Here is a 14,386-nt window from a genome sequence, read left to right on the forward strand (position 1 = left end):
GTCTTAAGTGATCCTCCTGCTTCTTCTTTCTTCCTTCTTCCTCTTCCTCCTCCTCCTTCTTCTTCCTTCTTCTTCTTTGACAGAATTTCACTTTTTTGCCCCTGTTAGAGTGCTGTGGCATCATAGCTCACAGAAACCTCAAGGTTTTTGGCTCAGGTGATACTCTTGCCTCAGCCTTCTGAGTAGCTGGGACTATAGGCACCTGCCACAACACCTGGAAATTTTTTTTTTTTTTTCTGAGACGGGGTCTCACTCTTTCTCAGGTTGGTCTTAAAATCCTGAGCTCAGGCAATCTACCTGCCTCTCCCTCTCAGAGTGCTAGGATTACAGGCATGAGCCACCATACTCTGCCTTACCCTCCTGTTTCCTGAAGCAGGAAAGGCAATAAGACAAGAAAATGAAATAAGGTTTATAAAAGTAAAAGAAATATCCAGGCACAGTGGTTCATGTCTGTAATCTCAGCACTTTGAGAGGCTGAAGAGTGAGGATTGCTTGAGCCCAGCAGTTTGAAACAAGCCTGGGCAACATAGCAAGATATCCCCCTGCCTTCTCTATGAAAAAAAAAAAATCTCCAGGCATGGTGGCATATGACTGTAGTCCCAGCTACTCAGTAGGGTGAAGCAGGAGTATTGCTTTAAGCCAGGAGTTTGAGGTTTCTGTGAGCTAGGTTGACGCCACAGCACTCTGGCCTGGGCAACAACAACAATAAAAAAAAAATTAATTTTGTAAGGACTATAGGAAAGTACAGAAATCACCTGAAAACAATAACAAAATTGAAAAACTGGGATATAGACTCTACTTTCAGTGAAAGTAGGAGGTAAGTGTTACATGAAAGTACAATTTGTATGAGAAAGAGGTGAACAGATTACTAAATGATATTAGCAAGCACCAGTAGAAGTACTCATAATATACTATGGACTGTTCTGTTCTTGGTATATATTACCCAGGCAAAAGAGGTCTATTATTTGTAGACCTGAAACTGACCAAGTTTTGTTTGTGAAGATTTATTGAATTGTACACACTTACGATTTGTGCATTCTCATCTCTTATTTATCAATTAAAAAGATTTTTTTGAGACAGAATCTCAGGCTGTCACTCTGGGTAGAATGCCATGGCTCATAGTGAAAGACTTGGGGCAGAACCCCCCACTCTGCCCGGAGCTCTGACCACTCCAATCAACCGCAAGAGACGGCACTTGATGCAAAAACGCAAGAGGATTTTTATTCCTGCATGCTGGGGCTTGACCCACAACTCTTTTAGAAGCTTAGGAGTCAAGCCCTGCACAGCAGTTTTTACAAGCTTATAAAGGCAAAAACTACGAAGTAGGTGGGAATGGCAGACATAGCAGGGACTCTAACCATAAAGTAGGGTGGGGGGAGTAGACATAGCAGGGGCTCTCCAGATAAGAAGAACTCTGGTTCATTATTCAACTGTCTTAAGACAAGACTAACAGTCAAATATTTGTTTAATAGTAAACATTTGCTGCAGCTCCTGGGGCTATCTCCTGGAACAGTTACAAAAGGTCACATTCCTATGGTAGGGAGTGAGAGGTGGTCACATTCCTATGGTAGGGAGTGAGAGGTGGTCACATTCTCATGGTAATATTTTCTTTCAATAGCAACCTCTAACTCTTGGGCTTAAGCGATTCTCTTGCCTCAGCCTCCCAAGTAGCTGGGACTACAGGCGCCTGCCACAACGCCTGGCTATTTTTTGTTGTTGTTGCAGTTGTCATTGTTGTTTAGCAGACCCGGGCTGGGTTCGAGCCCTCCAGCCTTGGTGTACATGGCCAGTGCCCTACCCACTGAGCTACGGGCACCGCCATCAATTAAAAATTTTTAAAAATAGGCTAAAATACAAATAAATGAAAATGAGCCAGAGAGGTTATAGACTTGGAGACAAATAGGGGTAGTAGAGTATGCTAGACTAAAAATAGGGTGAATGTATGAAAGTCTGAGATTCTACTTCCCACATCTAGTTTCTGGAATATAAACAGCCCACTTTATATTCCAGATAAGAAATTCAAACTATTCAGCTGGTCTAAAGGTAGTGAGTTACCTTACTTGATTGGTTGCTAGTTAGTTACAGATTGAACTCCTTGTTCTGCTCTTTCTTCCCTTCTCACTACTGCATTTGACTAGTCTTAAAAATATAAAAATAAAATAATTTAAAAAAAAAAGAAATTTAGGGCGGTGCCTGTGGCTCAGTCGGTGGGGCGCCGGCCCCATATGCCGAGGGTGGTGGGTTCAAACCCGGCCCCGGCCAAACTGCAACCAAAAAATAGCCGGGTGTTGTGGCGAGTGCCTGTGGTCCCAGCTGCTCGGGAGGCTGAGGCAGGAGAATCGCTTAAGCCCAGGAGTTGGAGGTTGCTGTGAGCTGTGTGAGGCCACGGCACTCTGCCGAGAGCCATAAAGTGAGACTCTGTCTCTACAAAAAAAAAAAAAAAAAAAAAAAAAAAAAAGAAATTTAAACTATCCTTCCCTGGAGAACTTAGCCACCCCAAAACCATCCTGACATCCAATCACCATACATCAAAGTCTTCCCCTTTTCTCAAGCATTCAGAACTTCCAGTCAGTTTTTTAGAGTCTCACTTTGTCACCCTCGGTAGAGTGCCATGGCATCATAGCGCACAGCAACCTCAAACTCTTGGGCACAAGCGATTCTCTTGTCTTAGCCTCCCAAGTAGCTGGGACTACAGGCACCCGCCACAACGCCCAACTATTTTTAGAGATGGGATCTTGCTCTTGCTCAGGCTGGTCTTGAACCAATGAGCTTAGGCAATCCACCTGTCTCAGCCTCCCAGCATGCTAGGATTACAGGTGTGAGCCACCGCGCCCGGCCAGCACATCACTGTTTTCAAAGAGATTTTCACTTTGGTTTCTGATTTGGAGTGCTGTCTACTGAAGGGGTTTCAGGAGGGCTTATGGAAGGGGCTGTGATAACATCGTATTCTCCTTAGATGAAAGAATATGATGAGATAGTTGCATCATATTGGAATTCCTCCTGTTACAAACTTTCATAAGAAACCTGTTTCTGGATATCTCTTGGTTTATTTTTTTTTTTATTTTATTTTTTTGTAGAGACAGAGTCTCACTTTATGGCCCTCGGTAGAGTGCCGTGGCCTCACACAGCTCACAGCAACCTCCAACTCCTGGGCTTAAGCGATTCTCTTGCCTCAGCCTCTCGAGTAGCTGGGACTACAGGCGCCCGCCACAACGCCCGGCTATTTTTTGGTTGCAGTTTGGCCGGGGCCGGGTTTGAACCCGCCACCCTCGGTATGTGGGGCCGGCGCCTTACTGACTGAGCCACAGGCGCCGCCCCTCTTGGTTTATTTTTTAATAACCATACTTTTGGTTAGAATAATACAAATTTTAAGAAAATCATTTGTATCCAGGGATATGAGCTGAAGGCTTGGCTTTTAAGTCAAACATAGCCTTGTTTCAGGACAGCATTTATAAATAACAAGGACATTCCATGCTGCTTGCTGAGTCTGGCAGCATCTGGTCCCAGCCAGGGGCCCTGTGTCCAAGTTCCTCCCCTATCCGGACCAGATCTGTGTGGCCACTCATTGCAGCTAGCACCATTCCCAGGACTTTCAGGAACGGGTTACCTGTAACAGGGACTGGCCTTCCTGTTTAGACACTAAACTATTAGCAAGAGGGATGAGATAGTTTTGGGTGGAGTATTACCGATTTCCACAGAAGAGGAATTCGGAACAGCTGGCAGGGCATGCCAAAATGATAGGAGAAATTTTGCTTTGTCTTGAAACCCTTTGTTAAATAAAGTAACTCAGGAGGCCATTTATTGTATAGTCACAAAAAAAAAAAAAAAGAAAAGGAATTGTAATCATAATATTCTATTTGGCTCATCAATTGATTATTTAAACATAATCATAATGCTGTAAATATAATAGTTTGTCTATAAGTGGCCATAACTCTATTGAGAGGATGAGGAGGATAGAATTGGGGGGAAGGTAAAAGATTCTTAATGAATTAATGGTACATGCATTAAAAAGAAAGTGGTGGGGCTTGGTGCCCGTAGCACAGTGGTTATGGTGCCAGCCACATACACCAAGGATGGCAGGTTTGAACCTGGCCTGGGCTAGCTAAACAACCATGACAACTGCAACAAAAAATAGCTGGGAATTGTGGTAGATGCCTGTAGTCCCAGCTACTTGGGAGGCTGAGGCAAGAGAATTGCTTAAGCCCAAGAGTTGGAGGTTTCTGTGACCTGTGATGCCACAGCACTCTATTGAGGGCGACATAGTGAGATTCTGTCTCAAAAAAAAAAAAAAAAAGAAAAGAAAAAAAAAGAAAGTGATGGAACTGTGTATACCTATCTGAAAGGTGTCTGTGATACATTAAATGGGAAATGAAACAAATTGTACCTCAATGTCTATTGACAAATCTTATTTTTGTTTAAAAAATATAAATATAGGTATTTGCCTTGTAGTGGATGTGCTGATTGCTCAGTTCGGTAAGGGGGGTAAGTTGTGGGGAAGAGGGTATATCATGACCAATAGAGACCTTGTCTCTAGTTCCTCAGGGCAATTCTTACAGAGACCTAATGGTAGTTGATGGTCTCAGAGCTGTTGGTGGCATTTGCATTAAAGACTTCTCTTGGTGTTAGATGTGATTATATGAGAAGCCCCAGAGAGGAGGCCTAGTCTTTTTTTTTTTTTTTTTCTGTTTAGAGACACTCTTGCTCAGGCTATTCTCCAGCTCCTGAGCTCAGACGATCCACATTCCTTGGTCTCCCAGAGTGCCAGGATCGTAGGCATAAGCCACAGCGCCCAGCTTCTAGATTTTGTTTTTAGTTTTTTTTTTTTTTTTTGAGACAAAGTCTCACTATGTCACCCTGGGTAGAGTGCTGTGGTGTCACAGCTCACAACAACCTAAAACTCTTGGGCTTAAGCAATTCTCTTGTCTTAGCCTCCCAAGTAGCTGGGACTCCAGGCATCCGCCACAACGCCCAGCTATATATATTTTTTTTTTTGTAGTTGTCATTGTTGTTTAGCAGGCAGGCTGGGGCTGGTTTCCAACCCGCCTGCCTTGGTATAATTGGCTGGTGCCCTAACCACTTAGCTATGGGCATTGAGCCACAGTCCCTAGTTTTTAAAACCAGAGTGCTTTGGTTGTTGGAAGGATGATCTCTGGGCTGTTCTGCAATGTTGTCTCCGTAAGGGCTTAGGGAGGTCAGAGGCCTGTCTTTTGGTGCAGTGGATGGTAGGGAACAAAGAACACTGTCAGGCCTACTTTTAGAAAAGTCTTGGCCTGGGGCGGCGCCTGTGGCTCAGTCGGTGGGGCGCCGGCCCCATATACCGAGGGTGGTGGGTTCAAACCCGGCCCCGGCCAAACTGCAACCAAAAAATAGCTGGGCGTTGTGGCGGGCGCCTGTAGTCCCAGCTACCTGGGAGGCTGAGGCAAGAGAATCGCTTAAGCCCAGGAGTTGGAGGTTGCTGTGAGCTGTGTGAGGCCACGACACTCTACCGAGGGCCATAAAGTGAAACTCTGTCTCTACAAAAAAAGGAAAAAAAAAAAAAAGAAAAGTCTTGGCCTGGTGCAATGGCACACGCCTATAATCCTAGCACTCGGGGAAGCCAAGGCAGGTAGATAGCTTGAGCTCATGAGTTCGAGACCAGCCTGAGCAAAAGTGAGACCCTTTCTCTACTAAAAATAGAAAAACTGAGGCAAGAGGATCTCTTGAGCCCAAGAGTTGGAGGTTGCTGTAAGCTATGATGCTACGGCACTCTACCTAGTGTGACAGCTTGAGATCCTGTCTCAAAAAAAAAAAAAAAAAGTCTCTCTGAGCTTCAACCTGACCTTTTAGACCTGTGAGTGGAGTTGAGAAAAGCCCCAGAGACCAGAGGCCTTGTCTTTGGGTATTGTCATTGGCACTGGCAGGGGTTACCATACTCTATATGTGGTTTGTCAGGCTGTTCCCTGCACAAGAGTCTGTGTGTGGAGGAATGAAATCTACACTGTACTCTGCTAGTTAACCAAGCCTTGTTTGCTAATGCAGGGAAGCCAGGATCAGTAGAGAAAGGCAAGCTTTTTGTAACTGGACTGTCTGAAGGGGTGTCTCTGCTCTGAGGGTCATGCCCCTTTCTCATTTGCCATAAGGGGCCATATATGCTAGCTGCAGCTTGGATCTCTTTGAGGCACTGATAAGCAGATAAGCAGATGCTAGATCTCTACGTTTTTTTTTTTTTTTTAAGAGACAGAGTTTCACTTTATCGCCCTCGGTAGAGTGCCGTGGCGTCACACAGCTCACAGCTACCTCCAACTCCTGGGCTTAGGCGATTCTCTTGCCTCAGCCTCCTGAGTAGCTGGGACTACAGGCACCCGCCACAACACCCGGCTATTTTTTTGTTGCAGTTTGGCCGGGGCCATGTTTGAACCCACCATCCTTGGTATATGGGGCCAGTGCTCTACCCACTGAGCCACAGGTGCTGCCCAGATCTCTATGTCTTAATTGGCCTTCACCAGAAGTCCTTAGTAATCAGAAGCCTACCCTGGAAGAGGACCTCTCTGAGTGAGCCCTGGTGAGTCTCCTTGTTTCGGTCAAACTGACATAAGAAAATGACTTTGGTCAATTTAGATCAAGATGGGAGCCTAAGCACTTTTAATGTTGTACCCATTCTTATCTCTCCAGATCCCTTAAAACATCACAATAGCAAAAGGAACAAGAGTGGTATAATTAATGGAAAGCATACCATTAGTCCAGAAAAAGTGAAGAATCTTTGTTTTTTTTTAATTTGAGATAGAGTCTCAAGGTGTCACCATGGGTAGGGTGCTGTGCTGTCATAGCTCACAGCAACCTCCAACTCAGGCTCAAGCGATCCTCTTGCCTCAGTTTTTCTATTTTTTAGTAGAGACGAGGTGTCTCACTTTTGCTTAGGGTGGTCTTGAACTTGTGAGCTCAAGCTATCCACTTGCCTCGGCCTCCCAGAGTGTTAGGATTACAGGCATGAGCCATTGCACCTGGCCAGTGAACAATCTCTCGAGGATAGAAATCAGTTAGAATTAGGCTTGGCACCTGTAGCTCAGTGGCTAGGGCGCTGGCCACATGCACCAGGGCTGGCAGGTTCAAACCTGGCCCAGGCCTGCCAAACAACAATGATAACTACAACTACAACAATAACAAAAAAGCCAGGCATTGTGGCAGGCGCCTGTAGTCTCAGCTACTTGGGAGGCTGTGGCAAGAGAATCACTGAAGAGCAAGAGTTTGCTCTTGGAGGTTGCTGTGAGCTGTGAGCTGTGATGCCATGGCCCTCTACTGAGGGTGACATAGTGAGACTCTGTCTCAAAAAAAAAAAAAAAAGAAAGAAAAGAAATCAGTTAGAATCATATTGATGAGAGGATGAGGAACTTTGTCTTAAAGTTGTAAGAGAAAATTGGAGAAAATACAGAGAAAATCAAATTTCATAATGAATAAATACAAAAAGTAGGGAGACCCTCTTGGTTAATTAAAGAATTGCTTTCAGAAAAGAAGGGCCAATTGGGCACCTTTGTGATCAGCCCTGCCTCTCCTTCCCCCAACTTTTTCCAAGGCTAAAACCTAGAACTTCACAGTAAAAAAATAAATTGTTTACTTCCAAAAGTTTGCTAGTGTGAGCATGGGATCGTAGTGAAAAACAAACAAAAAAAAACAAAAGAAAAAACCCCAAAAGCAGAATAGACTTTGCTGTAATCTGGACTTCCAGAAAATAATAGGGAAAAACAAAAAAAGACAAGCAGCTTTGGCCAGTGAAAGAAATATACTAAGAACCTCTACTGCTTGAATAAAATTATTTTGACAGTTTGCAGGAGGGAGACCATTTCTTCTGTTTTGTACCTACCTTAATGTGAAGCTTGACAGGTCAAGGCATCTGGCCCACTAACATAAAGCTCTTCCCTCAGGAGACAGCCAGCCCAGCTAGGAAACACAGGCCATTGTGACTAAAGAGCAAACCCAGGCAAGGTTATTTTTGCTGACTGATTTGTCCCTTGTTCACTAAATATGCACAGATAGCAAAGTATTACATTTGGAGAAAATCTACAACATAGAAGAACAAAAATGAATAAAAAGAACAATTGACCCTGCATGGAGAAGGGACAGGGTGTGTGCATGTGTGAAATAATACAAGGAACAAAACTTCAATTTTCAGGTTCTGATTTTCAGACATGTTCAGAATATATTCAAAACACATTTTAGACATATTCAGAACCTCTATTAATTACTCAAGTATGTATTACAGAAAATGAAAAATGTATCTAAATAGAGGACCATGTGGAATACAAGAAGTAATGAGTGAGAAAATGGTGAAACTTGGAGTTGTCCAAATGCTAGCAAACAGGAACAATATTCAAACCAGACAAAAATAGAATTCAGAGCCAATAGTATTAAAAGAGACAACGGGGCTGGGCACGGTGGCTCACGCCTGTAATCCTAGCACTCTGGGTGGCTGAGGCAGGTGGATTGCTTGAGCTCAGTTCAAGCCTGAGCAAGAGCGAGAGTCTGTCTCTAAAAATAGTTGGGCGTTGTGGAGGGAGCCTATACTCGGGAGGCTGAGGCAAGAGGATTGCTCAAGAGTTTGAGATTGCTGTGAGCTCTGATGCCATGGCACTCTACCCAGGGTGACAGAGTAAGACTCTGTCTCAAAAAAAAAAAAAAAAAGAAAGAAAAAGAGATAAAGAGATATTTATTATTGATAAAAGGTATACTTCACCAAGACTATGTTTCAGTCTGGGCCTTTATGCATATAATGATGTGAATTAGAGATATATAAAACAAAGTCTATTAGAAACACAAGGAGAATAAAAATTTATAAATAACCAATCACAGGAGGAGATTGTCCTCTTTGCTATTGCTTCTCTTCTTCCCCACTTCTCTGCTTATCCCTTTCTTGCCTTCTCTTCCTTCCTCCAAATAAATATGTATTTAGCACATAATATGTACCAGGTGTTATTTAGGTACTGTGGGCATAGTAACAAAAGAACCTTGGTACCTGCTACATGAAGCTTATTATAGTCTAGTTAGGGAGACACATATTATTCAAATATTCATTCGAATACATGTAAAATTACAACTGTGATGAGTGTTCTGCAGGAGAGGTGCACAGAGCTATGAGGTCGGGGAAGTTCTCCTGAGCAAGCAAAACTTGCTCAGAGATCTGAAGAGTGCATTTGAGTTAACCAGGTGAAGAGGGAGTAAAATTATTCCAAGCAGAGGAGGGAAGCATGTGTAAAGATCCTGGGGCAGGATGAAGCATAGAGAATATGAAGGACAAAAGAGAGCCAGGACAGCTGGAGCTCAGACAGCAGTAGAGAATTTCACGAGGCTGAAGAGGTAGATTGGCCAGGCTGTGCCGGGTCTCAGAAGCTATATTAACGTCCTATCCTAAGAAAAATAGGAATCATTGAAACGTTTAAAAGTGAAAAAGGCCACAACTGACTATAAAAAGAACTGAATAAGGGGCAAAAGTCAAAGTAGGGAGATCAATTAGCAGGCTATTACTATACCTAAGAAAAGACAGTAGGGCTGGACATGGTGGCTCGCACCTGTAATTCCAGCACTTCGGAGGCTGAGGCAGGTAGATTGCCCTGAGATCACAGGTTCGAGACCAGCCTGAGCAAGAGCAAAACCCCACCTCTAAAAAAAAAAAAAAATAGCTGGGCTTTGTGGCGGGCACCAATAGTCCCAGCTACTTGGGAGACTGAGGCAAGATAATCCCTTAAGCCCAAGAGTTTGAGGTTGCTGTGAGCTGTGCCGCCACAGCACTCTATCCAGGGTGACAGCTTGAGACTCTGTCTCAAAAAAAAAGAAAAGAAAAGACAGTAACTTAGAGATGGTAAAGAGGTAGACAACAAGAAAGAACAGACAAGTTCTAAGTTATATTTAGTGGGAAAAATTGGTAGGGCTTCAGGATGGGTTGCCCATGAAGATGTGAGAGAGAACATAACAAAGATTATTTCCTAATTTCTGGTTTGTGCAAATGGACGGATGATGGTGCCATTTACTGATTTAAGGAACACTGCAAAAGGATCAGGTTATTTTGGTTTTGGTTTTGGGGAAAGGAAGAGAAGGGACTACAGTAGTTGGAGGCAGGTTGGTTATCTCTCTCTCTAGGTAGCATCTTCACTTTGCTAACTGGGGTCTCCTCCTACAATGACAGACTTGGGTTAGACAGGCTTGTTACATGCTATCTCAAGGGTCCAAGAGTGAGTGTTCTAAGAGGCTCAGATGGAAGCTGCAAAGCTTCTTATGACCTAGGCTTATAAATCCCAGAGTGTCACTTCTGCTACATTATTATTATTATTATTATTGAGACAAAGCCGCAAGCTGTTGCCCTAGGTAGAGTGCTGTGACATGACAGCTCACAGCAACCTCCAACTCCTGGGCTCAAGCAATTCTCTTGCCTCTGCCTCCCAAGTAGCTGGGACTACAGGTGCCCGCCACAACGCCTGGCTAATTTTTGGTTGCAGCCATCATTGTTGTTTGGTGGGCCTGGGCTGGATTTGAACCTGCCAGCTAAAGTGTATGTGGCTGGCGCTTTAGCCACTTGAGCCATAGGCGCTGAGACTACTACATTATTTTAGTTAAGAAAATACCCAAAACCAGCCCAGATTCGAGGAGAGGGGAATTAGAGAGAGAGAAGGTAACTGATAAGGCAAGGTTCCTGAGAAAGTAGAAAGGTTATTTGTTTCAACTTAATGAATCAGTATTTATTATTAACTGGAGTCCACACTTTATTCAGGCTTCTTTTTTTTTTTTTTTTAAACCTGATGTTCTTTTTTCTGTTGTGTGATCCCATCCAGGATCCATGACATTACATTATATTTAGTCCATCATGTCTCCTTAGGTTCTCTTGGCTGTGATAGTTTCTTAGACTTTCCTTGTCTTTGATTATGTTGATAATTTTAAGAAGTCTTTTGAGATATTTTGGAGAATTTGTGATTGTCTAATGCTTTTTTCATATGAGACAGGAGTTAGGAATTTCTGGAAGGAAGATCAGAAAGGTAAAGTGCCATTATTACCACATCATATTAAGAGTACATTGACATGATCTGTCACTGATGTTAACCTTGACTGTCAGTATAGACACCTATTTCCAGGATTGTTGGTATAATGGTAGCTAAAGTGGTATTTCATTTATTCATTCAACATATATTTATTGAATGTGTACTGTGTGCCAGGAACTTACATATGACAGTGATGAAAAGCAAGCAAATTCCTGCCTTTATGAGCTTACAATCTAGTTGAGAAGAGACACAATGAATAATAACATAATAAATAAAGTTTATAGTATATTAGAAGGTAATGCATGCTATGAAAAAATTGAATTGAATAAAATGGATGGGAAGGCAGATGACATTTTTTTTTTAATAAAAGGTTAGTTAAGACTGGGCAAGGTGGCTCATGCCTGTAATCCTAGCACTTGGGAGGCTGAGGCAGGTGGATTACCTCAGCTCACAGGTTCCAGACCAGCCTGAGCCAGTGTGACACCCTGTCTCTAAAAACAGCAGGGTGTTGTGGTAGCACCTGTAGTCCCAGCTACTCCGGAGGCTGAGGCAAGAGAATCTCCTAAGCCCAGGAGTTGGAGGTTGCTGTGAGCTATGATGCCATGGCACTCTACCGTGGGCAACAAAGTGAGACTCTGTCTCTAAGAAAAAAAAAATCCCGGGCGGCGCCTGTGGCTCAGTGAGTAGGGCGCCGGCCCCATATGCCGAGGGTGGCGGGTTCAAACCCAGCCCCGGCCAAACTGCAACAACAAAAAAAAAATAGCCGGGCGTTGTGGCGGGCGCCTGTAGTCCCAGCTACTCAGGAGGCTGAGGCAAGAGAATCGCTTAAGCCCAGGAGCTGGAGGTTGCTGTGAGCTGTGTGATGCCATGGCACTCTTCTGAAGGCCATAAAGTGAGACTCTGTCTCTATAAAAAAAAAAAAAAAAAAAAAAAAAAGAAAAAAAAAATCCCTTGAGCCCAAAAGTTTGAGGTTGCTGTGAACTGTGACGCCACGGCACTCTACCAAGGGTGACAAATTGAGACTCTTGTCTCAAAAGAAAAAAAAAAAAAAGTTAGTTAAAACTGTTTAATAGGAACAATCTTGGACAAGCAGAAATAGCTTTGATTTGGAAGATTATAGCAACATACAACCAGGAAAAAATCCACAGGGATGGTTGGATTGTACTGTCTGTACCTCTTTACTAAAGACTCTGCATTAAAAGATGACTGATTAAACACTCTAATCCTGCCCTCTCTCAAGGCACATGCCACTTCTTAAAACTCTCAGCTTTCCACGCAGGCTATAAGATACTATATTTACATTTAAAAATAGGTTTTCTTCTCAAAAAAAGAAAAAGAAAAAGCAACTGAGACCAACGTCATTCAGGTGGTTAGCAAAATCCACTAGCCTTTCGTAGGACCAGCTGTCCAGTAGCCACACCAAGATCCTCTGTGCCTCTGGCCAGTCTTTGCAGTAGTTATGATGTGGGTCCCTGCACCTGCCACCTGTTTTTATGGTGCTCATACACGTGGATCATAGGTGCTACGCAGTCCATTGTAAACTTGGTGTTGTCCACCATGATGAGGGCTGTGTCGCTGAAGTCCTCAAAGATTCTGGACACCACCTTCTCTGCAACTTGGTTAGGACTGGCATCCTTCATTTGTTCATTAGCTTGGTAATAACCAGCAATCACCTAGCTATTTATTATATTTGTTCTGTGAATCAATCAGGGTAAGAGCCACCTCCAGCATGGGGGCAAGGGCCAGTGTGCCGTGGAAGAGGGGGATACAGTCCACGAAGAGGGTGTGGTGGGCAGCGGGGGTCTCCCAGTGGGTGGTGCTCCTTGCACGGCTTCTGCTGCTTCTTTTTTTTTTCTTTTAAGTTTTTATTATTTAAATACACCATACTAGAGCAAATGTCTCTGAAAATATCACAAATAAAAGATTTTTTTCTTCATTCAGCAAATTAGAAGGGAAAATTTCTACACAGTAGCTGCTATGAGCCTGATTTTTTATTCCAATTTTTTTTCTTTTTTCTTTGCCATGGGAGTAGCAACATTAAGACAAAAACACTTACATGCATACATACATTGTATTTTACAGAGATTCTGCTTCTTGGCCACAAGGAGTCCGTTGATGGGCAGTGCGAGTACTTGGTGCTGTGTAGCACCGTCTTGCAGTAGGCCTGAGTGGTCAGCTTTACCCCCGGCATGGAGAGCCTGGGAGGGCCCCAGAGTCCCCTGCGCGAGTAGCTGAGGCCTGGACCCTCTACCCAGCGGCTTGGCGCCTGAGCGGAGAAGCCGGACGAGGAGGCAGAGACTGCCTGGTGCAGCCACAGGCTGGTGGGCTCCCCCGCCCCTCCACAGGCCCATCCTCCTCCGACCGGGACTCCTCCAGGAAGCCGCCACCTGGAACTCCACTTGGGCTTCTCGCCAGTCGCCGCTGACCAGATGACATTTTTAAATGGGGTGAATAGGGCAATGCCTACCTGAGAAGGTAACATTAGGCTGGGAGTGATGGCTTATGCTTGTAATCCTAGCACACTGCGAGGCCAAGGTGGGAGGATTGCTTGAGCTCAGGAGTTAGAGACCAACCTGACCAAGAGCGAGACCCATCTCCACTAAAAATAAAAAAATTGGGCATTGTGGCAGGTGCCTGTAGTCCAAGCTTGGAGGTTGAGGCAGGATGAGGCAGGAGGAGGTTGGACCCAGGAGTTTGAGGTTGCTGCGAGCTAATCTGATACCATGCAGAGAAAGAGAGAGAGAAAAAGAGAGAGAAAAAGAGAGAGAGATTTGAGCAAAGACCTGAAGGAAGTGAGGGGAATAGTTCCTTGAAAATCTTAGGTAGAGCTTTCCAGGTAGAAAGAACAACCAGTGCAAAGACCCTAAAGCATGAACATGCCTAGTGTGCTGCAAAAATAGAAAGAAGGTCAGTGTGACTGGAGAGGAGTTAGAGAAGGTAGGGGAGAGTAGCAGGAAATGAAGTGAAAGAGGTAACAGAAATCCAGAGAATTAAAGAACTTGTAAGTTCTTTTTTTGTGGGTTTGTTTGTTTTTTTTTTTTTGTTTTTGGCCTGGGCTGGGTATGAACCTGCCACCTCTGGCATATGGGACTGATGCCCTATTCCTTGAGCCACAGGTGCCGCCCAGAACTTGTAAGTTCTTATACAGATACTGATTTTTTTCTAAATAATATGGGAAGCCATTGGAGAAGTTTGATCACAGGAGAGATTTTAACTTTCATTTTTATTTGTTATCTAATTTTATTTTTTGAAGAGATGGCGTTTCACAATGTTGTCCAGGCTGGAGTGTAGTGGCTATTCACAGATGGTCATAGCACACACAGCCTCAAATTCCTGGCTCAAGCAGTCCTTCCACCTCAGCCTTCAGAGTAGCTGGGATTACAGAT

General features: G+C 43.9%; 1 pseudogene; it reads right to left on the reverse strand.

Annotated features, from left to right (window-relative positions):
- Positions 1–7,992: 7,992 nt before the first annotated feature.
- LOC128577031 (ER membrane protein complex subunit 8-like) lies at positions 7,993–13,399 on the reverse strand (annotated as a pseudogene).
- Between the last annotated feature and the right edge of the window lie 987 nt (positions 13,400–14,386).

The sequence above is a fragment of the Nycticebus coucang genome, chromosome X (assembly GCF_027406575.1).
Source record: "Nycticebus coucang isolate mNycCou1 chromosome X, mNycCou1.pri, whole genome shotgun sequence".
Classification (NCBI taxonomy): Eukaryota; Metazoa; Chordata; class Mammalia; order Primates; family Lorisidae; genus Nycticebus; species Nycticebus coucang.